This window comes from Camarhynchus parvulus, chromosome 20 (genome assembly GCF_901933205.1).
Source record: "Camarhynchus parvulus chromosome 20, STF_HiC, whole genome shotgun sequence".
In the NCBI taxonomy this organism is placed as follows: Eukaryota; Metazoa; Chordata; class Aves; order Passeriformes; family Thraupidae; genus Camarhynchus; species Camarhynchus parvulus.
In genome coordinates, this window is record NC_044590.1 from 13712765 (window position 1) to 13736983 (window position 24219).

Below are 24219 nucleotides of genomic sequence, written 5' to 3' on the forward strand. Positions count from 1 at the left end.
TTTTGTGTACCTTCTGTGCCACTCCCAGTCTGTTGAGTTTTAAGCTCATCAGACCTTGCTGGACCAATCCTCTGAAAATAAAGTTCAGTTCCCTTCCCCTGTGGCAAGGGTGAATGAAGAAAACTGACTAAAGCTATAAAATAAAACAATTTAAACTTGGTATATTTTCCAAAACAGTGAAAGCATCTTTAGGTGTGCACCCAGGAGGGTCCCTCAGAGCTGCAGGCTGAGGTGCTCAGTGTCAGGAAAGTTAATCCACAAACATCAGAGGTTTATGTCCAAAACGGAGACAGAGGAGTCTTTTTTACTTTATTCAAATAAAGGGAGAGGCCATGGGCCATTCCCCTGGGGTTTCTCAACTTTTGGAGAACATAGCCTACCTTTTTATCCCAATTTCCCACATTTCCCTTCTCTCTTTCCCCTATGGCTGAGGTGCTTGGGAGGTACAGACTTCCCAGAACACCTCATACCGAAGATTTTCCTCTAATGTACACCCCTCCTTTTTAATTTTTAATTCTTATGGATTTTAGTGGTTTTCCCCATTGTTTCTTTCATCTTTCAATATCTAATTTCATTTAGCAGCAAACCTTCCGTTTGTTTGTAAAAGCAAATATCTTTTTCCATTCATCAATCAGTGGAATCCTTCCCATTGTTTCTTTTATCTCTCAGTGCTGGTTTGATCTACCAGCAGTCCCACAGATTGATTGTAAAGACAAATTCCATTCCTCTCATCAGGAAGGGCAGCTCCTGAGTGTGCATCTCCCAGCTGAGGGCCTGGGCAGGCAGTGGGGTTTGGGCTCAGCTTCTGCCCCTGGTTCTGCCCAGTGCCCTCAGAACCTCCCCTCTGCCTCCTGTGCCTGGTGGGTGTTATAGATACACATTATAATATTGGCTTTTTGCAGATATTAAAATGGATTGTATATGTGTAGTGTTAAAGTAACTTTGTATACAGATAAAGTTTTTATTTTTGTTGATGATCTCAGTGCAATAGCTGATCTCAGTGTGCTGTGTTACAGTGCCTGCTGGGATGGGATAACAGCCAATGCACACAGGGTGAGCACACCTGGACAGATGTGCCACCATCAGCACTCACCCTCTGAAGGCAGTGAGGGCCTGGGCCCAGAACTGGAGGGGATGAGAATGGACTGAAACCACACCAGGGAATCTGAACGCCCTAAAAAGGTGAACCCAAGGAGGAGCCGTGCTAAACAATTCTTGAAACACGTTAACTAGTTTGGGAAAAGTTTGCTATGCATAAGGTCTATGAATATGCAACGGGCTGATGTAATTCAAGGTATTTAGGGGTACCCCGAAGGTAACAGGGTGCTCCTGGCTCAGTGCCAAGATGCACCCAGCCCTGACAACCTTTGCTCTGTGCTCCTGGTCTCCCATTGTCCTTTAATGAACTTTTTACATTTCACAGGAGAGTGAAGGTGTATTTCACACGGGCGAGGGGGGCTCGAGTGGTTTCTGCTCTGCAGGGCGGAAGGGGAGGTGACGGAGAGAGGAATCCCTGGGAAAGGCTCCGGGGATGCCTGTCCAAAGGAAAGCAGCTGTGCAGTGCTCAGGGTGCTGTGCCCGGCTGTCCCTGCCCAGCGCTGCCCCAGGCCCGGAGCTGGGCTGGCAGTGCCCAGCCAGGCTGCAGGGGCAGGACCTGCTCAGCGCCCTGTGCCCACGGGGACAGAGCCCTGTGGCCCCAAGGGACGCCAGCAGTGGCTCTGCATGTGCTGCAGGGAGCGCGTGAGGGAACAGGGACGGGATGTCCTGGGCACTGCTGTGCCCCATCCCTGGGGCTGCTGTGCCCCATTCCTGCTGCTGCCTGGGAACTGCTGTGCCACATCCCCTGGGGCTGCCTGGGCACTGCTGTGCCCCATCCCTGGGGCTGCCCCGCTTCCAAAGCTGCTCCTCCTCCTCCCCACGGCCCTGGATTCTCTCTCTGCTGCTCATCCCGGCCTCTCCTGCTCTGTGCTCAATGGGAAATGCAGGGCTGGAGAGCTCTGCGTGCCCTCCTGCCCCCGGTGTGACAGGTGAGCAATGCCATGGGTGACTCTCACAATTGAAGGGCAAATATGTATACATGTTAAGTTTTATAGATTTATAGTTGTGTTTTACCCCCTTGTGTTGTTATCAAGGGTGCCCTGGGTTTGGGACATTTGGGAGGGTCAGTTTGTCACTATGGCAGCACCTGAGCTCCAGTCAGGATTTAAGGCAGTGATCTCCAGCACTGGACAGTGAAGGTGGAGTCGATGGACAGAACTTTGGGAGGAGCTAAAGGGTTAAAAGGTGAAACCTCCATTGTGTGGGTGAGCACATGGTGGGAAAGATCCTCTGCTCCTGGCACTGTAATATTGTCTCTATTCAGTCTGCTGTTGTATTTTTGATAAGGTTTTAATAAACCTTTTAAATTCTTGGAAGTGAGGATCATTTTTCTCCCACCAGCCTGGCTGCCTCCCCAAGGGAACGGGAATGAGAGTGGAGGCTGTCCAAGGTACCTGCCCTCGTCCTCTGGCCCTGCTGGTGTGGTGCTCTTGGATTTGAGGGGTTCCCAGACAAAATGTGGAATGATGACTCTGACTCCATGTTCTCAGAAGGTTAATTTATTATTTTAAGATATTATATTATATTATATTATATTATATTATATTATATTATATTATATTATATTATATTATATTATATTATATTATATTATATTATATTATATTATATTATATTATATTATATTATATTATATTATATTATATTATATTATATTATATTATATTATATTATATTATATTATATTATATTATATAAAAGAATACTAAACTATACTAAAGAATACAGAAAGGATACTTAGAGAAGGCTAAAAGATAATAATGAAAACTGGTGACTCTTTCCAGAGTCCTGACACAGCTTGGCCCTGATTGGCCAAAGAGTGAAAACAACTCACAGCAGAATCCAATGGAACAATCACCTATGGGTAAACAATCTCCAAACACATTCCAAAGCAGCAAAACACAGGAGAAGCAAATGAGATCAGAATTTTTCTCTGAGGCTTCTCAGCTTCCCAGGAGAAGAATCCTGGGCCAGGAGATTTTTCCAGAAAACATGACAGTGACATGGTGGCTGCAGAGACCTGGCCCCAGCACACTCCTGGTGCCAGGAGCCCGTGCTGTGAGATGGGACACAGATGTGTGACCAGCACGGTGCCACAGCATCCCTGGAAGGGCCCTTTGCCCTGGAGAACCCACGGAGGCCAATGGGGGATGGGGGCACACATCAGACCTGGCTCACTGTGGGGTCGGTATGGGGAGTGCTGAGCACCAGAGGCACCAGGGCTGCCTGAGGAGCTGCTGGAGGTGTTTTGCTCCCTCCCAGCCCTGTGTGGCCCCAGCAGCCCAAGGAAACATCCAGTGGGATCTCCAGGAGAGCAGAACAGTCTCTGGAGACCTTCCCAGATGGGAATGGCGACACCAGGACATGGGGCAGGAGTGGGTTGGAGGAGGTTTGAGGAATGCAAATGCTTGGATTTAGCAAGAAGACACGAGGAAGGCAGTTTTGGGGGATGTGTGAGGGGGTGAGGTGGGATGGGGACCTGTGTGGGCAGTGGGATCTGGGGGAGGTCAGACAGGGGTGTCTGGCATGAGGAAGGACAGCAAAACCTGACAGGGCTGAACAAGGGCATCTCTGCCTCCAACCCCAGAGCTCTTCCTCCTGGGATGTGCTGGGGCAGGGCTCAGCACCAGGGCTGGGAGCAGCCAGGAAAGGTCTCTGCAGCAGGGCCAGTAGCCAGGGGAGGCCCCAGTTCCACACTGGGATGAGAAATGTGCTGGTGGGGAGATGATGGGGAGAGCATACAGGGTGAGGGGGGGGTGGGAGCCCATGCCAGGACTGGGGCAGAGCCACAGGGACATCCCTGTGCCAGCTGGGTGTGCTGTGAGCTGGAGGTGACACGTGTGTGTAAGGAGTGACCCTGCCCAGGTGTCTTGGTTTGGAAGGACAGGAGTCTGCTAAGGAAGGCAGGAGCCTCCCCTGAAATGGAGAATGTAAACCCTCCCCACCCCTCCGAATTGCTATAATTTTAAATTAAGGGGCTCTCAGGCAAAAATATGGGAGCAGGAAATAACAGTTCTTTAATAGGGAAGGAAAAAAAAATAAAATAAACAATGCAGTCCACTAGAACAACACTGACAGAGTCAGAACCCAACCTGACACCCTGTGGGTCAGGGTGTTGGTGGCAGTCCGATTGAAAATGTGGCTGCAGTCCTCTGAAGTATCAGGTGTGGTTCTGTTGGAGCAAGGGGAATCTGTAGAGAAGGATGTAGTCTTCCTCTGAAGATCCAGTGGGGAAAGAGGCAGCTGCTGTTCCTCTGGGGAATCCCGTGGAGAAAAGCCGTGCTGGTGTTCCAGAATCTCAGAGTATAACTGGGTAGCAATGCTTGGCTCCTCCCTCTGGGCGGAGCATCTCCCAATGGGATGTTATAGTTCTTATCAGTCATGCACTGATATTCAATAGTCTGTTATCAGCAGATGTCCCCTCCCAAGGGAGGTGTGAATGTGGTCACTCAAAGAGAGAGATAAAGCAAACTGCTCACTTGACAAAGGTAATCTGCCATACAGATGGTAATGGAAAACATCTTGCATGCAATCTCCAACCCCAGGGGACACCTCCTGCTGCCCTGCAGTGCCTCTGTGCTGGGCAGGAATTGGCTGCAGAGCAGGGGCACCCAGCAGTGCCACAGGCTGGGTCTGGGGGGTGCAGGCTGCCCTGGGGCACCTCCTGGCAGGGCTTGGGGGCACTGCTGCTTCCCTGTGCCCTCCTGTGGGCAGCACAGGCCAGAGGCAGTGCCATCCATGTGCTGGGAAGACTTCAGCCCTTCAGCAAGGAGAGCTCATGGAGAGGACAACAGGAGCAGCTTTTCCTTGAGGTGACCTTTCCTGGAGTGCTTCTGCTTTCCTTCCCTCCTGCCTGGACAATGTCTGGTGGATTTTCTGTCTCTCCCAGCAGTCCCTGAAGCTGCTGCCAGAGGAGCCCTGAGCTCTGGTGATGCCGACTGAAGGCAGCTCTCATATTTGAATGTGAGCTGTGCTGGGTGCTGTCCCCAGCCCTGTCCCCTCCCCAAAGGACAGCCCGGCTCGTGCCCAGCCCTGTGCTGGATTTCTCTCAGCTCTCCAGAGGAAAGAATTCTACGCTCTTTCCAAAATATTGGGTCCCAAATCTCACCACACTTTGGGATATTGTCCACGGGGATGCCCAGGATTTCTTTGGACTTATCTCAGGGTTTTTATCATGTTCCTATTAACCCAGCTAGTGGGAGCAGGCTTGCTGTATCTGACAGAGAATGCCTCTACTATTTCAGGAAAGCTGCAATGAGATTCTCTCCCAACCCTTTTCCCCTCCATCCCTTCTCTCCTGCCCTCGCAGCTGAAATCAGCAGCAGCCTCTTTCATGTTTGAACTTCTGCTGATATGGATGAGCTCCTCCTCTGTCACCCAAACACTCCTCACCTTAACACAATTAACCTCTCTGTGTGCAACTTCCTTCAAGAACCAGGAGTACGAATCAGCATGGATAAATCAAGTCCTTTGCTGAGAACAAGCATCAGATTCTGGATACAGGATCATCACCTGGAGGTTCCAGATGAACCACGGACTAATCTAAGAGCTGTAATAAAGAAAATTAAAGCAATGAAACTATTAAAGGAATAGAAAAAAGAATTGCTGAGCCAGTCTTACTGGCTAACCAAGGAGGCAAAGGGTGTGTTAGTTAGAAGGGGTTTTTATGGCTTAGAGCAAAGGATAAGCCCACCTCAAACAAGAAGATGTTTTTACCAAGCAGAAAGATAGCACAGGCAAACAAGTCAGCAAATGTGGCAAGTAGAAAAAAGGTCTCAGAATTTTCCACTGCAAGAAAACTGAAAAACAACTTCTAGCTTAAACTGTAATGCACTAACTTATAGTGATTGAAGAACAGTAGCATGAATATGGTAATTACAGCAGTTATGATAGGCTGTAGGTAAAAGTTAGGGTATAGATTGGTTCTGCTGTATTAAGATGCTCAGCAAAGAAAAGTATATAATGCACTGTAACCAAAACCAAGGGGTCTCCAGGCTTGTCTGCAGCTGGAGCTGACAGCTGTGGGCACAGCTCTGTCACCCACGACCCTGGACTGCTGTGACATCTTGGATACAATAAACTGCATTTTGGAGAGCCCCTGGAGTCCCACATCCCTCATTCCAGCTCTTACACCTGGGAAGTGTGGAGGAGTGTCCCCAGCACTACAGGCTCTGTTTGTCTGCAGCTGGCACTGAGTTACACCTGCATTTCTCTGGGGACATGGGGTGACACCATCTCAGCTTGCACAGAATGCCACCGAGCCAGGAGGAGCCCTGAGGCTCCTTCCAGCATCCTCCCAGCTCCTCCTGCCTCTCTCCCAGCCCTGCCCCAGGCAGGCTGTGTCTGACTGCTGGCTGCCACACCCTGGGGGTGCCCGTGGGGCTGCAGGTGTCCTGGGCCCTGCAGTGAAGCTGCTCCTCAGTTCCTGACCCCTCAGTGTCACACGGTCCCAGAGGAGCCTGTGGCCCTGGCTGTGCCGTGCTGTGCCATGCTGTGCTGCCAGCCTGGCAGGCTGTGAGTGCCCCTGCCCACCCTGCGGCCCTGGCTGTGCTGTGCTGCCAGCCTGGCAGGCTGTGAGTGCCCTTGCCCACCCTGTGGCCCTGGCTGTGCTGTGCTGCCAGCCTGGCAGGCTGTGAGTGCCCCTGCCCACGGCCCTGGCGTGCGTGCGCCCGCCTGGCGGCTGTGAGTGCCCTTGCCACCCTGGGCTGGCTGTGCTGTGCTGCCAGCCTGGCAGGCTGTGAGTGCCCCTGCCCACGCGTGGCAGCCCCGGCTGCGGGGGAGTCGGCGAGTCAGCAATTGCTGTGTTCCAAAAGGAGAGAGAAATAAAGAGGCTTTGCAAGGAGTGTCATCTCCTGGGGAAGAAATTGCAGCTCTGCTCCACCCACACCGTGCACGAGTGGCCTCGGAGCACTGACTCACTCCTCCTGTGGGCACCGTGGGCAGGGTGGGGGCAGCACGGCCGCCACCAGGGCTCTGTGTGCCTGTGTCCCCGGGCTGCAGGGACAGCAGGGGACCCGTGGGGCCTGCAGGGGGACTGTCCCTCCAGGAGCTGCCATGGCCACACCTGGCCAGGTAACCCAGCTGGACTGGACAGCGCCCTCAGCGCTGTCAGTCTGTCTGTCCGTGTCCCCTGGGGGACCCCGTGTGTGCCAGTGTCCCACCTGTGCCAGTGTCCCATCTGTGCCAGTGTCCCTGCTGCTGCTCTGCAGTGACCGTGGGGCTGTGGGGGGGACAGGGGGATTTGGGGATGCAGAGGGTGTGCCTGTGTCCCAGGCACCTCAAGCACTGCTGAGACTGAGAAACCAGAGAGTTTGTGGTGTTGTGAGGGTGCCTAGGATGAGGTGAGAGATGAGAATTGACTCCATGTTCTCAGAAGACTGATATTTATATTATATTATATTATATTATATTATATTATATTATATTATATTATATTATATTATATTATATTATATTATATTATATTATATTATATTATATTACATCATATGAAAATGATATACTAAAACTATACTAAAGAAAGAGAAAGGAGATATCAGAAGGCTACAAAAGAATGAATGATAAAAACCTGTGACAGACTCAGAGGGTTCGACACAGCCGGCTGTGATTGGCCATTAAATTAAAACAATTCACATGCTGGGTAAGCAATTCTCCAAATCACATTCCAAAATAGCAAAACATGGAGAAGCTGAAGCTTCCCAGCTTCTCAGGAGAAAAAATCCTGGCAAAGGGATTTTTCATAAAAACATCATGGAAACCAGAGAGCTGTGAGGAGAGGTGGGAGCTGGGACAGCTTCCATGGAGCTGCTGGGAGCACCTGATGGCCTCAGAGCCCCCTCGAGCAGCCCCAGGTTTGTCTGGGAAGCAGCTCCTCACAGGGTGGGGTACAGACCTGAGCTAGGGGAGAGAAAACATCAAAGAGCATTGGGCAAACATCTGTGGCTGAGGGAACCCCCAGATGTGGTTGGGGAGAGAGCAACATGTGCCTTGTTCTGCTGCTGCGGGGGCAGTGGCTCTGGAGATGGCCCTGGTGGGTCCTTGTGCCCCCTGCTCCGTGCTCGGGCAGCTGCAGCACCAGGAGGACAGCCTGGAAGGTGCCTTCTCTGTCCCACACAAGGCTCTTCTCTTCCCTCCTTGGATATTCAGGCTGGGAACTGGTCCTTGGCTAAAGGGCTTGTGCTCCCCATGTGGCACCTGGCGGTGCCCTGGGGATCTGGGGTCAGGCTCCTGCCACAGCCTGTCCCTGCTCAGGGCTGTCCCCCTGCAGCTCCCCAGCCCTGCAGTCCCTTCTGGCTCTGCCTCCATCTCAGCCAGGCCAGGAGAGCAGCGAGCTCCAGAGCCTGCTGTGGCACCTGGCCCTGGCAGGGTGGGCAGGGGCTCCAGGGGCTGGGGGGCACTGGGACATCCCAGGGGTGCTCTGCTCCATGGGTGACGTGTCCTGGTTCTGGCAGCCTCGAGTTACACCAGGGGAGGTTTAGATTGGAGAGCAGGGAAAATTTCTCTGTGGAAAACGTGGTCAGGCATTGGAACAGGCTGGCCAGGGCAGTGGTGGAGTCATCATCCCTGGAAGTGCGCAAGAAAGGTGTGGATGTGACACCTGGGGACACAGCTTAGGGGTGGCACTGGCAGTGCTGCTGGAACTGTTGGATTCCATGATCCTGCAGGGCTTTTCCAGCCTGAACAATTCAGTGGCATCTCCCAGGTGCCCCTCAGGGACACAGTCCCAGGGATGGCAGGAAGGGGAAGGGGCAGAATTCCCTTTGCTGCTCCTGCTGCTGGGCAGCACAGCCCTGACACGGCCATGGAGCAGAGCAGCAGCGCCCAGAGCCCTGCCCAGGGAAGTGCCCGATGTGGCCGGGCAGGGGAGCCCCAGGGCGTGCAGCCCTTGCCCTGTGCAGGGCAGGGCACTGGGAGCACGGGGAGGGGCAGACAGCAGTACAGGGATGGGTAATGGCAGCAGGACACGGTCTGGGCTCCTAGCAGCCGGGACAGACACAGCAGCATTCGAGGAGCAGAGCATCTCATGAGGAGAAAATAGAGAGGGAGGTGTGGGGAGGAGACAGGGAGGACTGGATCTGGCTGTGGTGCGATTGGTGTCTGCGGGTCAGGGCTAGGGACTGGGAGAGGAGGGGTGGGCAGGAGGCTCCTCCCTTCATCTGCCTCACCCTGGCTCACCTGGAGCTCTGCACCAGCTCTGGGCCCTGGCACAGGTGCCCATGGGGCTGCCCCTGGATCCCTGGCAGTGCCCAAGGCCAGGCCGGACAGGGCTGGGAGCAGCCCGGGGCAGTGCCAGGTGTCCCTGCCATGGCAGGGGTGGAACCAGTGATCCTTGAGGTGTCTCCCAGCCCGGAGCATGCTGTGTTCCACGGCAGAGGGCCCCTCCCTTTGGCTGCTCTGTCCCACTGCCGGGAGGTGACAGTGCTGCTGTCCCTCCTGGCACACTCTGCTCACCACTGCAGGAGGCCTTGGCTGCCCAGGCCGCACTGTTTCCATGTTTGCTTTGAGTTTTGTGCTTTCAGTAGAATGAAACCCTTAGACATGCAGCCCTGGCTCTGCCAGCAGGTTACTGGTGCCCCCGGTGCCCCGGTGCCCCCGGTGCCCGGGGATGTTGGCTGGCAGGAGCAGCAGGGCTGGGGATGCCCACACAAATGCCCAGGGTGCAGAACTGACCCAGGCAGACCATGAGCCCCAGGAGTGCCCCTGGGGCTGCTGCAGGCTCCTTTCCTCCCCTTGTTTCCTTCCGGGCACTACTGGGGCATTTTAAAAATTAATTTTTAAAATTAAAAGTGTATAATATCACATAATAGAAAACTTAAAGTTTTAAAATATAGTAATATATATAAAATAAAATAGAAGTTTTAAGACAAAAACTAATCCTTCTTCTTAACCTTCTTCTTCACCTTCTTCTTCATAAGTTTAGGTAGTATTATATAATTAAATAAAAAAATCCACATTGCAGAACACAAATAGCTATTAAGTTAAAAATAAAAATAATTTAAATATCATTTCTTAATTAAACAATTTACCCTTAAAAAACCTTTTAAAAAAGATATGTCTCCATTTTTACCTTATTAGAATAAAATACCATGAAACTTGCAACTTATAAAACTATAATATAGTATAATATTATATATATCACTCTATATAATATTATAATATAATGAATCATATATATTATATAATAAAAATAATATATAATATATAATATATAAATATAATATATAATATATAACATATAATATATAATATATAATATCTAATATATAATATATAATATATAATATATAATATAATAGTATAATGCAATAATATATAATATATAACATATAACTACATTAGTAATATATAATATATAACATATAACTACATTAGTAATAGAATTACATTATATATTATATTATATTATATTATATTATATTATATTATATTATATTATATTATATTATATTATATTATATTATATTATATACAACACAAAATATTTGTACTGTAAATATAATATAAATAAAAACTAATAAACATCTAAATCCAAACAAAAAATACCATCTCACAATTTAATCCCAACCTTAACAAAAAACCCAAACAAACAAACAAAAAACCAAACAAAAAAAAACCAAAACCAAAAACAACAACAAAAAAAAACCAAACAAAAGAAACAAAAAAAACCCCATTAGTGGTCCCATGCTGTGTGAGGGATGCAGGCACCTCTGTTCCGCCCCTGGCTGCTCCCCAGGGCTGCAGGAAGGAGCTCAGCACAGGCCCCGGACTCCCTGCCCTGCCTCTCCTCCTGGCACTGGGGGTGATTTTCACAGCACTGCCTTTGGGACTGTATTTTCTCTTTTCTCTCTTGGTCCCAGCTGCTCCTGGTGCCCCTTTCCCCACGGTGTGGGCACCCCTGTGGTTCCTGCCCAGTCCCTGCGCAGGCTGGGCTGGCACAGCAGCACCAGCGGGGCTGGGTGGCTCCTGCAGGAAGCTCCGTGCCCATGTTTGGCACCATCCATGGGCTGCAGCCCCGAGCTCACCCCAGAGGAGCTGAACCCTGGGCATGGAGCCCGGGTCTGACCCCAGAGCTGTGCCACCAAGGGCACAGTGCCCCTCCTTTTGGCTGGAAAAGCCTTTAGATCCTGCAGTGACGCCGGCAAGGGGGGCTAGTTACAGACACGAACAAGACGGGTTGCTGTAGAATGTGTCTAGAGCTGTTTTATTTTTTAGCATCAGTCTCATTACATGATTATGACAATGGGAAGATGCTAGCAGCTCACATTCCAGGCAGCAGGCTAAAAAACTTAATGTTACAACTTACTTTATAAGCTTCTTGACCAATCACACAAAGCAAAAGCACATTGACAGTAGTTCTATCCAATCACCATAAGCACTGGTACCTTTGGTTAAACAGTGCTTGCTTATTTCAAATACAATACCTGCTTGTAAGCCTTAAAACACAACGCACAGACCTCCATTATTAAGCTTTAACCTTCCTAATGTCTTAAATGATAAACTTTTCTGTAGCTTAGAGAGTTATTCCAGACAAGCATTAATACACAAACCATTGTTCTATTTACCCTTGCTTTTTCTACAGTTTAAATAATTTTTCTGCTGCCCTAAGTCATGACTGCTGCATAGCTCTATTCACAGTTCTGCTGTCTCTGAAACCTGCATCTTGGAGCTTTCCTAAAGCCCTCTAATTTTGTACATCCCCACACTGGAGTTCAGCTGTTCCCCCAGCACTGCCAAGGGCACCCCTGCCCCCTGTCCCCAGGTGCCACAGCCCCCCCCAGGGATGGTGACTCCACTGTGCCCTGGGCAGCTGTGCCAGTGCCTGACCACCCTTTCTGGGAAGAGCTTGTCCCTAATTTCCAGCCTAGATTTCCCCTGGTGCAGCTTGAGGCTGTTTCTCTTGTCCTCTCACTCATTACTGGGAGAACCCCGAGCCCCATCTGTCTAAAATTTCCCTTTTTTACTTCAAATTGTGCCCACTGTTGGAGGCGAAAGCATCTGAGAGCATCTCCAGAGAGCCTGGAACCCTGAGCAGCCACAGCCTCAGGGGCTGAGCCCCTGCTGCACCTGAGAGCAGCAGCCAGGAGTGTGGGAAACATTCCCAAACATCCCCCTTGTGAAAAATGGGTATTTTATGATTGGCTTTTTGCAAATATTAAAATGAATATTATATGTGTTGTGTTAGAAAGTTATGCTGGATTAATTTTCTTAAGTAGTATGTTAAATATAGTTTTAGGTTATAACAAAATGTTAAAATAGAAACCATGCTATGTAAGATACTTTTTTAAAGAAAGGACTCATACCAGACAGCAGCCACAGGACACCTGAATCTTTCAGAGAAAGAGAATTTATTGCTGCATTATCAGAAGAAATGAATTTCTTCCTGCCTCGCTCAGCCCTGAAGATGCCGCTAGGATTAAGAGGAAGAAGTTGACACTGACCAGACAGAATCCTTTGTTTGAGTGGAATTTATGCATCATCTATGAGGTGTATGAATATGCAACAGGCTGTTGCTTTTAAGGGTTAATCCTCTGTTACTGTGGGTCCTTTTTTGGGCTTATTTTGCCCAGGAAGAGGTACTCAGACTGTCCATAACTCTTTTTTTTTTTTGTCTCATATTGTCCTAATCCAAACTATTATTACTGTATTTATGTTGCTATTTATTTAACCATTTTATTATCATTAAACTTTTAAAATTTTAAAAACAAGTGATTGACACGTCCTCATCCCCAGGGCTAGGGGCTCCCAGCAGGGACAGGTGGCACCCACCGTGGCACCCATTGTGGCACCCTGGGCTCTGGGAGGGGCTGGCAGGGAGGGACTGGGGGAGGAGGGCAGGAGCCATCCCAGGCTGGCACTGCCAGGTTTTGTTAGAGCTGCACATGGGGCAGGCAGGGCCCTGCAGAGCCCCAGGCTGGGCTTTAGCAGGGCCCTGTGTGCAGAGCAAGGCTTTGCCTCTGGATTCAAGGTGCCCAGTTGTGTCCCCTTGGCACCCCTGCTCTGACCTTCCCTGTCCTTTCCTCTGCAGACACCTCAGCTTGTTTTCCTGGGAATTCTTGAATTGTTTTAACCAGAGCAAACCTTCCCATTTTAGGGCTGGGAGGCAGGGCCCGCTTTGCTCCCCAGTGGCTGCACTTGAGCAATCCTTCCTCCCAGGACATGGGAGACTGGATGGACGCCATCAGCCCCTAATGCAGCTTTCCTTTCTCCTGCTAATGCTTCCCGGGGAGGAGGGGAGCTCCAGCTCCTGCCAGCCAAGCCCTGCACTTGTCATTGAAGCCCTGAAGCAGCAAAATGCTGAAGAATATCTCTGAGGTGCTTTCCAGAGGGGGAGTGAGAGCTCACAGCTGCAGCACAAGATGCCTGGAGGAGCTCACGTCCCCAGCAGATGGGACAGGCAGGGACAAGGACAATGCCTGCTTCCCCTGGGCCAGGGCTGCTCACAGGGACAGGACAGTCCCTGGAGGGCCCTTGGCACTGCCTGGGGAAGTGTCTGCGTGCCACCATCACTTCTGCCCTGCCAAAGCCGACTCAGCCTTCTCCATGGGTGTCCTGAGGTTCTGAACCAGGCTGGGGGTCACGTCTGGAGTGCGATGGTGCTGCTGGGGTCCCTTGCAGAGAATTCTTACCTTTCCCTGAGGAAATAAGGATGGTCACTGTGCAGGATGTCTGTGGGATGCGCTGGGGTCCTGCCTCACATTGCTGGCAGGGTTTGGAGCTCCCTGAGGGGCTGAGAGCCAGGGCAGGGCCGGGCCAGGGGCTGTGGCTGCTGTGCTGGGGGGGCTGCACCAACCCTGGTGGGAGCTGCTCAGGGACCCCCACCTGTAGCCATGAGATTTTCTGAAAAATCCTTTCCTTAGGATTTTTCCTCTTGAGAAGCTGAGAGGCCTCAGGAACAAAATGTAAACAATGATTATCTGCTGCTGTGGAATGCAACAGGTGGATCTGTGATTGGTCTCATGTGGTTGTTTCTAATTAATGGCCAATCACAGTCAGCTGGCTCGGACTCTCTGTCCAAGCCACAAGCCTTTGTTATCATTCTTTCTTTTTCTATTCTTAGCCAGCCTTCTGATGAAATCCTTTCTGCTATTCTTTTAGTATAGTTTTAATGTAATATATATAATAAAATAATAAATCAAGCCTTCTGAACCATGGAGTCAGATCCTCATCTCTCCCCTCATCCTGGGACCCCTGTGAACACGGTCACACCCACCCAGGGCTGTCCCCCCCGGGCAGCCCCTGCCCGCAGGGCTCTGCTCGGGGCCGAGGGGAGCGGGGCTGGGCAGGCCTGGCCAGGCCCTGCCGTGCCGGGGAGGGCCCGGGGGCCCTGCAGGCACCGCCCGTGCCTGCTGCATCGCTCATGCTCTCCTCCCTGCTGCTGCCCTCGTTTGGCTGCTTGTTGGAGATGAAAAGTGGCCTTTAAAATATAGGCCAAGGTCATCCTCCCCTCCCCGGGCGGGCGGCAGCCCCTGCGCAGAGCCTGGAGCCGGCGGCGCTGCAGCCGCTGCCGGGGGCGCCGGGCTGGGCACGGACACACAGACACACGGACACACGGACACACGGACACAGCACCAGAGCCCAGGTGGGCCTGGGCTGCAGAGGACCCGGAGACCATCCCAGGTCACCCAGCCTGGCCTTGGGCACTGCCAGGGATCCAGGGGCAGCCCCAGCTGATCTGAGCACCCTGTGCCAGGGCCTGCCCACCCTCACATCTTTCCCAGTATCTTATCTAAACCTACTCTCTCTCCATCTGAAGCCATTAGCCTTGTAAAATCCCTGTGTCTCTCTTTAATAAGCCCCTTAGGCCCTGGGAGGGGCTCTCAGAGGTGCCTGCTCCCCCCAGGATGTCCCCAGAGCCGTGGCACTGGGGCGGGTGGCTCTGCAGCCACCCCTGGCCCAGCCTGAGCTGCTGCAGAGCAGTTTGTTCTCACATGAGCAGGAGATGTTCCTCCTGCTCCTCCTGCTGCTGCCAGGCTTTCCTTCTATGGTGTGAGCTGTGACACACCAGGGGTTGGTGGAGCCAGTGCAGTGCCAGAGGGGCACTTGAGGGGGCTGTCACCTGCATCAGGGTGGCCTGAGTCCATTTTATTGCACCCCCCTGCTCCTTGCCCTGCCACAGACGCTGTGGTCTGACCACCTAAACCCTCCTGGTCCAGGAGCCAGCCAAGGCCAAGTGTGCAAATGAATTTCCTGGGGAAGCTCCAGAGTCCTGTGCCCTCCTTCCAAGCATCAGGATATGGAATATAAAGGTTTATTGTTTCAAGGGGACCCAGAGGTCTAAGGCAAAGCCTCCCAGGAGCAAATGCCGAGCAGCAGCAGCCCTTCTTGATGAGAAACGTCCTCCTGACCGTCCCTGATGGCTTTCCAGGTGGATGCCAGCACTCCCATAGTGCTTTTTGCTAATGGAGAAAGATAATCCTGATGTCCTGGCCAGCACTGTGTCTGTGCAGTGCCCAGGGCTGTCCAAGCTGCTGATGACTGTTCTGTTCCTTTGGCTGCTGTGTCCTGCCAGGATCTGCTCTCTGGCTGCAGCCCCTGGTGCCCCAGGAGAGGACAAAGTGCCACCCCAGGCCTGGGGACCATCCTGTTCTCAGGGGTGCCCCAGTGAGCAGGGGGGGCTGAGCCAGAGGTGAGGGGGCAGGAGGCCAAGGGCAGCCCTTGCCAGGGGGCTGGCAGCTCCCTCCTACCTGCAGCCCTTCCATGCCAAGCTCCTGGCAGAGCACTGCTGTCACTGGAGAGAGGAGGCAGGTGCTCAACTCAAAATAACCAGATGGTGCTGGGCCTCTGAATGTAGGACAGGGGCACCTGTGGCTCCCTCTGCTCTTGGGCAGTGTCTGAAGGGCTCAGAGATCTGAACAGAAGTGCAGGAGCTGGCCTGGTGCTCCAGAGAGGGTCCAGGGGAGCACAGGGACCCACAGTCACGCTGGGGACACTGGTGCAGCCCCAGGGCTGAGCTCAGCCAGCACCAAGGAGCTGTTCCTGCACAGAGCACAGCAGGGATGGCTTTGCTCTCTGGGCTGGGATCATTTCCACTCTGATTTCTGAGGGATGGAGCTGCATCCATGGCCTCACATCCCAGAGCCTGGGGAGAGAGGGGAGGTGGGCACCACAGGCTGTGAGTGCTGGTGGCACTGCAGAGCTGTGGGCAGCTCCCTCCTGCCCGTGCCAGCTGTGCTGGGACACCTGTGTGGGTGTCCCTGTCACAGACTGCACCCTCCAGGGCAGCCAGTGAGGCTCTGGCTGATCATTGCTTAGCAAGGACCCCCTGCCTCTGGCTCTGGCTGGCACTGGGAGATGCTCCCAGTCCATCTGGGAGATGCTGGCACAGTCCTGGGTCACTGCCCATGTTTAAGAGGTGTCTCCCTGGTTCTTTGCCTCGTGCCATTGTCAGGATGCCTTTGGTCCTGCAGCCCAGAGGCATTTGCCATGGACACCTTTCAAAGCCAAGAGCTCTGAATTCCAGACCTGTAACTCCAGTGGGATGCTCTGTTTGCAGCCTTCCTCCTTTCCTCTCAGGAGATGAATCCATGGGGAAATGTGTCCCTGAGTAACTGTGGGTCAGTTCTGTGCCCTGGCACTGCACAGTAAAGCTCCTGGTGTGTCCCCCAGCTCAGGCTGGGATCCCAGCTGGGGAAGGGAAACCATTGCCTTGCCTTTGCCCTCCCTCCTGCCACCTGGCTGGATCCATCTCAGCTTGGAAGGGACCAGGCTGGTGCCATATCTGAGCCCTGGGTGGGGTTTGTCACCCCAGACCAAGACCCCTCTGGCTCCCAGACCTTCCCGGGGGCTCTCAGATCTCAGCCATGAGGTGCCCAGGGAGCTGCTTCTCCTCAGGTCCCGTCAGCTGGGAGTCTGCCATGCCCCAGTGAGAGCCCCAGCCCAGCCTGGCTGGCGTGGTGGGACAGGCTCCAGCCCCACTCTGGGTGTGCTGGGAGCAGCCCAGGGGTGTGTGCCCATGGATGGCCTGGAGCCTGAGCCACGGCTGCTGGGAGGGGGCTCCTGAGGCCCTCAGAGGCTCCAGGCTGGGCAGGTCTGCAGCTCCAGGCTGGATGGGCAGGTTTGCAGCTCCAGGCTGGCTGGGCAGGTCTGCAGCTGAGCCTGGAGCCAGCTCAGGGCAGGGTCCCCTGTGCTTGGGGCAGTGCCAGGTGCTGACCCCTGCCCTGGGTGCAGCAGGTTGGGCTCCCAGGGGAGCACTGGCACACCTGGGCAGGACCACACCGGGCTCCTGTCCAGCTCTGTTGGCTCTCCCCACCAGACTCCTCCTGGGGTGTAGGGACAGCATTTCCCTGGCTCTCTAACCCAGAGCAGCTCGGTTCAGAGCAAAACCCGACTGTAAAACCCAGAGCACAGCTTTTCACCATGCTGACTCATTTGCACAAAATACCCACGAGTGCCCAGGGTTTCCTCTGCTGTCTCAGGAGCACAGCTGCCACGTGGCTCACCAGGCCTTGTTCCTCATGCTGACAGATCAAATGGAAGAGGCAGTGGGGACCAGAGCTGCCTCCACCAGGGAGTCTGCCAAGGAACTCTGCTGTGAAGTTCAGGCACCATCAGCCTTTATTAAACAGCATTAAAGTTGTCCCTGCAGACTGACAACATGAAAATTTCATGTGGCTTTTAAGTAAGGCTGGGTGGAGCTCTTTAAACATCGACATCTGGGGAACAACGAGGAAGAAATCTGTGCCAGGCTGGGCTCTGGGGAAGGACCCCCCTGGAATGCAGCAGGAGGAGCTCAGCGTGGGAGGGGACCTGCAGTGCACTGCCCATGGCCCAACCAAAGCCATCTCCTCTCTCAGCATCTGCCTGACTTTGGGGCAGGGGTTGGGGGCAGCAGCTGATCTCCTGTTGCAGATCTCCTTGTTGCAGGTCTCTTTGCCTTGGAGTGAGTCCAAGACATGCTCCCAGGGCTGGAGCCCCTCTGCTCTGGGACAGGCTGGGGGAAGCTCATGGCCACAGCAAGGGGTGCAGAGAGCTGGGGGGCCACAGCCCTCAGCCCCTCCTTGGAGCTTTCCTCCTCCCTGTCTCCCCCAGCCCCAGAGCTCTGCCCACCTCAGTGCCAGCCTGGGAGGAGCAGAGGGCTGGGGCAGCACTGCAGCCTGGGCTGGGGGGCACAGCAGGGTCCTGCTCAGGCCAAGGGCTGTTAACAGCCATGTCCAGCTTTGGCCTGAAGAAACAGGGATCTGAGCTCAGCCAGAGGGGCAAGGACACTGCAGGCAGTGCAGGATCCTGCCCTCCACACATCCCCACCCCATGGCAGGGCCTCAGGAGCCGTGTGCTGCCTTTGTTGGAAACAGGTGCTGCACTAGGAATAGTTATCTAACTAATTTTTTAGAGCTCAAGCTGGAAAAACCAAATACTGGTGATTTTTACCTTCTGGAGAGCTTTCCACAGGCAAGGAGATAGGGGTCAGAGGGAGTGAAAGGAAGGCACATCTGCAAGAGGCTCTCCCCTTGCTTCCCAGGCTTCTCCCTGTTCCTCTGGGTCCTTTAGTGATCCCACTGTGCTCAGAGGGTCTCACCCCTATTTCCTGTGCCCTAAAGGGGAACTTGTTTCTGTCCCTGACATGCCAAAACCCGCTCTGTCCCCCTGTGGGGGCATTTGTGCCACACCCAGGGATTCTGGCCCGGTGGCCCAGGACAGGGAGGACCCCAGAGAGCCCCAGAAAGGACTCAGGGCCAGGGCTGAGTAACAAGTAACACAGACTCCATATATTTCAGAAGGCTAATAATAATCTTTATTAAGAAACCCATGCTTTCATAGCCTGCTTTGCTACAGGTGGACTTGATTGCTCCTTTAATTAAAGCACCATCACGACTGGCTAATTAAGAAACCACCCTTTGGTAAACAAATCTCCATAACACATTCCACACGTGCTCAACACCAGGTGCAACAAGTGAAGATAAGAATTGTGTCTCATTCTTTTCTCTGATTTTCTCCCAGCCTTCCCCAGAACGGTGCCTGGGGAAGCTGTGTTTCTGTGCTCAGAGAGGGGCTGCCAAGGGGCAGCTGCTGGCGTGGAGAGGCCAAATGTGCTTGCAGAGATCAGCACCAGCTGCACCAGCTGCACCAGCTGCTCCAGCAGTGCGGGACCCTGTGTGTGACCCTGTGTGACAGGGCAGTGTCACCAGTGCCACCTGGGGAGCCCGGGTCACTGCAGGGCTGCAGTGACACATGGGGGCTGAGCTTCTGCAATTAGGGGCACTCATGAGAGGAAGTGCTGCATTAATTACTGACAGGTGACAGCTCAGCCCCCATCTCTGGCACTCAGCACAACTTCCACTGGAGTTGGCTCCCAGCCCAGGACACTCCAGAGCTCCCTGGGGAGGGGTGGCACCTGCCTGTCCCTGTGCCCTCCTGGGGGCTGCCATGCCAGGGCCCATCCCTCCTGTACTTCCCTGGCTGGAATGCCCTCCATTCCAGGCATTTGGAAATCCTGGCCCTGGCCTGTTCCTGCTGCCACCTGCCTCCCCCTTGTCCCCAGGGGTCCCTCGTGCCCTGGCTCCAGCCCCGGTGGCTTTTCACATCCTCAGCAGAGCTGGTTCAGGAACTGCCCCTCAGAGGGACACAGGGGGGACTCACAGTGCCCTGGGGATCCATCAGGGTCCTGAGCCCAGGGCTGGAGGGTGGCAGGGGAGCCATCAGTGACCCCAGTGGGATGGACAGGGCTCAGCCCAGCGCTGTGGGGGTGGGCACAGGGCGTTCCTTGGGGACCTCCTGCCCCTGTCCCCCTCCCTGGGACCCGGCACCCCCTGGAGCCCCCCCAGAAGCACGGCTGGGCTGGGGGGGCGTTCAGAACCCCCCGGCTCCACCTGCCTGCTCAGCCACAATGGCCCCAGACACAGACACAGAGACGCTGCTGCCTCCCCTGCCTTGGGGGGCTGCTGCTCCCCTCACCTGCCAGGGGGGCACTGTACCAGGGGTGCACTGTGCCAGGGGGGCACTGCCAGGGGGGACACTGACTGTGCCAGGGGGGCACGCCAGGGGGGCACTGTGCCAGGAGCAGGCAGTGCCTGGGCTGCAGGCATTCAGGACACTCAGCCCCTGTGCCCTGTGCGCTGTGCCCAGCCACGGGCAGGGCTGTCCCCGCTGCTGGCAGGGACACCAGGGCCAGGTGACAGCGGGCTCAGAAAGGTCCTGTACCCCTGCAGCAGCTCTGCCCTCCTGCTCCCGGCCTGGCACAGGGGGATCCCACCCCAAAGGGATGCTCCTCGCCCAGGAGTGGGGCTGCCACCTGTCCTGCCTGCCCAACACACAGCCGGGGACACGTGAGGTGAGGGAATTGGTGCCTTGGAGATGACAGCGATGCCAATACCACCAGTGAGAGGTGATGGAAACCCTGCCAGCTCCCTGGCAGCCTCCCTGCCTCAGTTTCCCCAGTTGTGCCATCCCTGGCTTTGCTTTAGGGTCCCACAATAATGTGAATGTTCCAAACCTGGGAGCAGATGTGATGCGAGCCCCCATTCCTCTCCTCAGCCTCCTGCCAGCTCTCCAGTTCTGTGCTCCCGTGGCAAACCCAAAAGCTTCCTCCTCCTCCTCCTCTTCACTCTTCTCCCAGCTGCCAGAAGAGCACAGTGCCCTGATCCCGGCCCTCAGCAAGCTGGAGCTGAGCTGGGCCCCGTCCGTGCTGGGGCTGCTGCTGTGCTGCTCCTGCAGCTCCTGGCTGTGCGGGCCAGGGCCCTGCCGGCCCTCCCCTGAGGGGAGCCTGTTTTCTCACCACATCTCTCTTGGGCTGAGCACCTCCCTCTATCCGTGGACATTCTGAGCATCATTTGCTTCCCAGGCATTCTACCCCCACCCCTTTTATTTTTAAATTAAAAAGAAAAAAAGCCATGTTTCCATAGGAACTTGGAGAGAGGCTGATCCCGACCTCATTATTTGCTCAGTGAAAGGAACTTTATTTTTATCTGTTTGTGTACATTGTCAGATTTTGGCTAAACCTACTTTCCTGACTTTGTACAGTGAGTTCTTTTAATCTTCATTTCAGATGCATTCATCCCGGGGCTTAATTTATCCTGTATTGTGATCAAATTTAGCTGAAAGCGATCTGCTTTGCCAATGCTGAATATTCATCAGCTGCCTCATTCATCCAGCACGGCGGGCAGAGCTGCCCCAGGTGCTGCCCCAGCGCCGGACCCAGGACATTGCTCTGGCTGCCCTGGGTGATGAGAGACCCTGCCAGGGGCTCAGAGACCTTGGCACGGAGTCAAAAACACCTGGGCCTTCCATTTTAACCCTTGGAAACAATTCCCAACTTTGTGTGAAGATGTACAAGCCACAAGAGTTTGTGTAGAATGATAGTGAATTTGTCACAGGGTGAAAAAGTAGAATTTTGGGGATTTAGAATGGGGGCTCAAGAGGCAAGATGGAGGAATCTGGGCATGTTCTGTCCTTCTTCTTCTTGTCCTCTTATCTTCTGCTGTGATGGTGACACTTTGAATTGGTTTAGAGTAGAGACAGAGTGTCTAACAAAGGTGATAGGTATTGGAAAATTATTGTCAATAAAGTACACCTAGCTTTTAGTATAAAGGACGGTCAGTGTGCCTGAACCCGACCTGCCAGACAGACCTCAGCAGCTCAGAGAAAGAATGTTAGAGACAACAGAAAATAAACAACCTTGAGAAGCAGAGCCAAGGAATCCTGACTTCTTTGGTCGTGGGGCTGGGAAGAAAAACTCTTTAGTACCTCGGGAGCCATTTCAGCAACACCAAACCCGAGAGCTGAGCTGCCACTGCCACCGCTGGAGGTGGCCCTGAAGGAGCAGGGACACACAGGGACACACAGGAGGGAGGATGGATTGTGGAGTGGTTTGGGTTGGAAGGGATCTTAAAGCTCCCCTGGTTCCAAGAGCACTCTGAGGTATCCCTGGAGCCTTCCCCTCTCCAGGCCCAGCTCTCTGAGCCTTGGAGGCAAGGTTGGGAGAGGTGCCCCAGGACCTCAAGGGGCTCCAGGAGAGCTGGAGAGGGACTGGGGACAAGGCATGGAGGGACAGGACAAGGGACACTGCCAGAGGGCAGGGATGGATGGGATATTGGGAGGGAATTGTTCCCTGTGAGGGTGGGCAGGCCCTGGCACAGGGTGCCCAGAGCAGCTGTGGCTGCCCCTGGATCCCTGGCAGTGCCCAAGGCCAGGCTGGAAGGGCTTGGAGCAGCCTGGCCAAGGGGACCCAGCAGTGCCAGGGGCAGCTCCTGGCAGAGGAGCCGAGCACTGCTGCATCCCCTGCCCCTGCAGAAGGGCTGGGGTGAGGTATCTGGAGTGAGCCAAAGCAGAAATTTGTGCCTAATGCTACCTCCAAGCCTGCCATGTAATCCATCCCTCTGTATTAATGTCACTTGGCAGCTCTTCCCCTGGAGACTGCAGAGATTACTGGCAGGGAAGCCCTGGTACTGTCCTGGTTCCCCCTCAGCCCTGGTGCTGTGTCCCTGGTGCTGTGTCCCTGTCCCCCCCCAGCCCTGGGCCACCTCCACCCCCCAGCAGCTGTACCTAATCTGGTTTAGCCAATCCAGCCCAGCAAAGCCCCTAAGTGGATTGGCTTATCTCTCCTCACTAACCCAATCTGCCAATTGGATCTGGCTGGGTTTGCCTGGTCTACAAGTCTGGCCTGGATTTATCCAGGAGATCTGCCCAGCTGCTGCCTTGGAGGCTCAGTGCCCTCCCTGAGCCCTCTGGCTGCAGCCCCCTGATGCCACCACCAGTGCCAGGCCTTTGGGAGCACCGTGGGTGCCAGTCCTGGGCTGCTGGGCACGGGGCCATGGTTGTGTGTGCCCATCCCTGCAGAGCCACAGCACCTCCCCCCTTTCTCCCTGGGCTGGCACAGCCATGGCAGCAGCAGGACGAGCCCCTGCATGGTTCATTCCTGTCTCTGCAGCCCTGTCCAGGCTCACAAGCCTTCAGAGCCTGGGAATGCTGCAGGAGCAGCTGGGCTCTGCCCTGGCACTCTGAGGGATGGGGGGAGAGGGAGGGGTCAGCAGGGCCACTGCAAGGTGGCTGAGGACACTGCTCTGGGTAGCAGAATACACAAATCTGTCCTTGGGATGTCCCTGTCCCGGTGGGATGTCCCGGTGGGATGTCCTGGTGGGATGTCCCTGTCCCGGTGGGATGTCCCTGTCCTGGTGGGAAGCTCCAGCCTCTCCCACCCTTTGAGGGGCAGGGCTGGCAGGGAGCACAGCCATGGATGCTCCCAGCCCTGCCCCAGCCTCCCTTTGCCCTGGCAGCCCCAGGTTGCTGGGATGGAGGACAGGGACCAAGGGCTCCATTTGGGCCAGAGAGGCCAGGCTGGGCCCTGCAGAGGCACAGCTGAGGCACAGCGCTGTCCCCACGGCCCTGCAGGGCCCTGCAAGGACACGGTGACACGGAGCCACCTGCCACCAGGGCTGCAGGCACGGCCCAGCAGCAGCACTGTCACAGAGCCAGACTGACACAAAACATCCTGCATAGAAAGCCAGGACTGGTGGAAGAAAAGTGCCTGCAGCTCAGAGCATTCTCTTTCCCAGGGGCAATGGGGAAGGAGGGCCCCAGAGTCCCATCCCACCCCATCCCTGTTCTGGCAGGGGCAGGGATGTTCTCCCTGCTGTGTGCCCGTGGTCAGGGACACACTGGGACCCCTGCAGGCCCTTCTGATCCCTGGGCTCATTCCTCAGCAATCCCTGCTGGCTTCTTGATTTCCCAGGCTGTTTGCTGGGCAGGAGCACACAGCTCACTGGAATCAAGTGAGTTGGGTTTGTTCCTGCTGGAACAGACCCTTTCTTGGGTGTCTTAAAAGAAAAAGATTGCAGAAACAGGTTAAAGATTGCTCAGCTCCTCAAGTGTGAGAACTCAGTGCATCCCTCTGGGTGTCCTGAGTTGCCGAGGACCCCGCCGGGCGCTCAGAGACCCTGGCACTCAGCCCAGAGCACCTGGGGATTTGATTTTGACCCCTGGAGCAAGTTACCAGCTTTGTATGAGGACCTGAAAGTCACAGAAGTTTAAATAGTATAATAATAAAATTATCACAGGGTGAAAATGTAGATTTTAGGATTTTTGGTATGGGGGTTGTGGGGACACGGTGGAGGAACTTGGGCGTGTCCAGCCTTTCTTCTTCTTCTTGTTCTCTATTTTCTGCAGTGATGTTGGCACTTTGGGATTGGT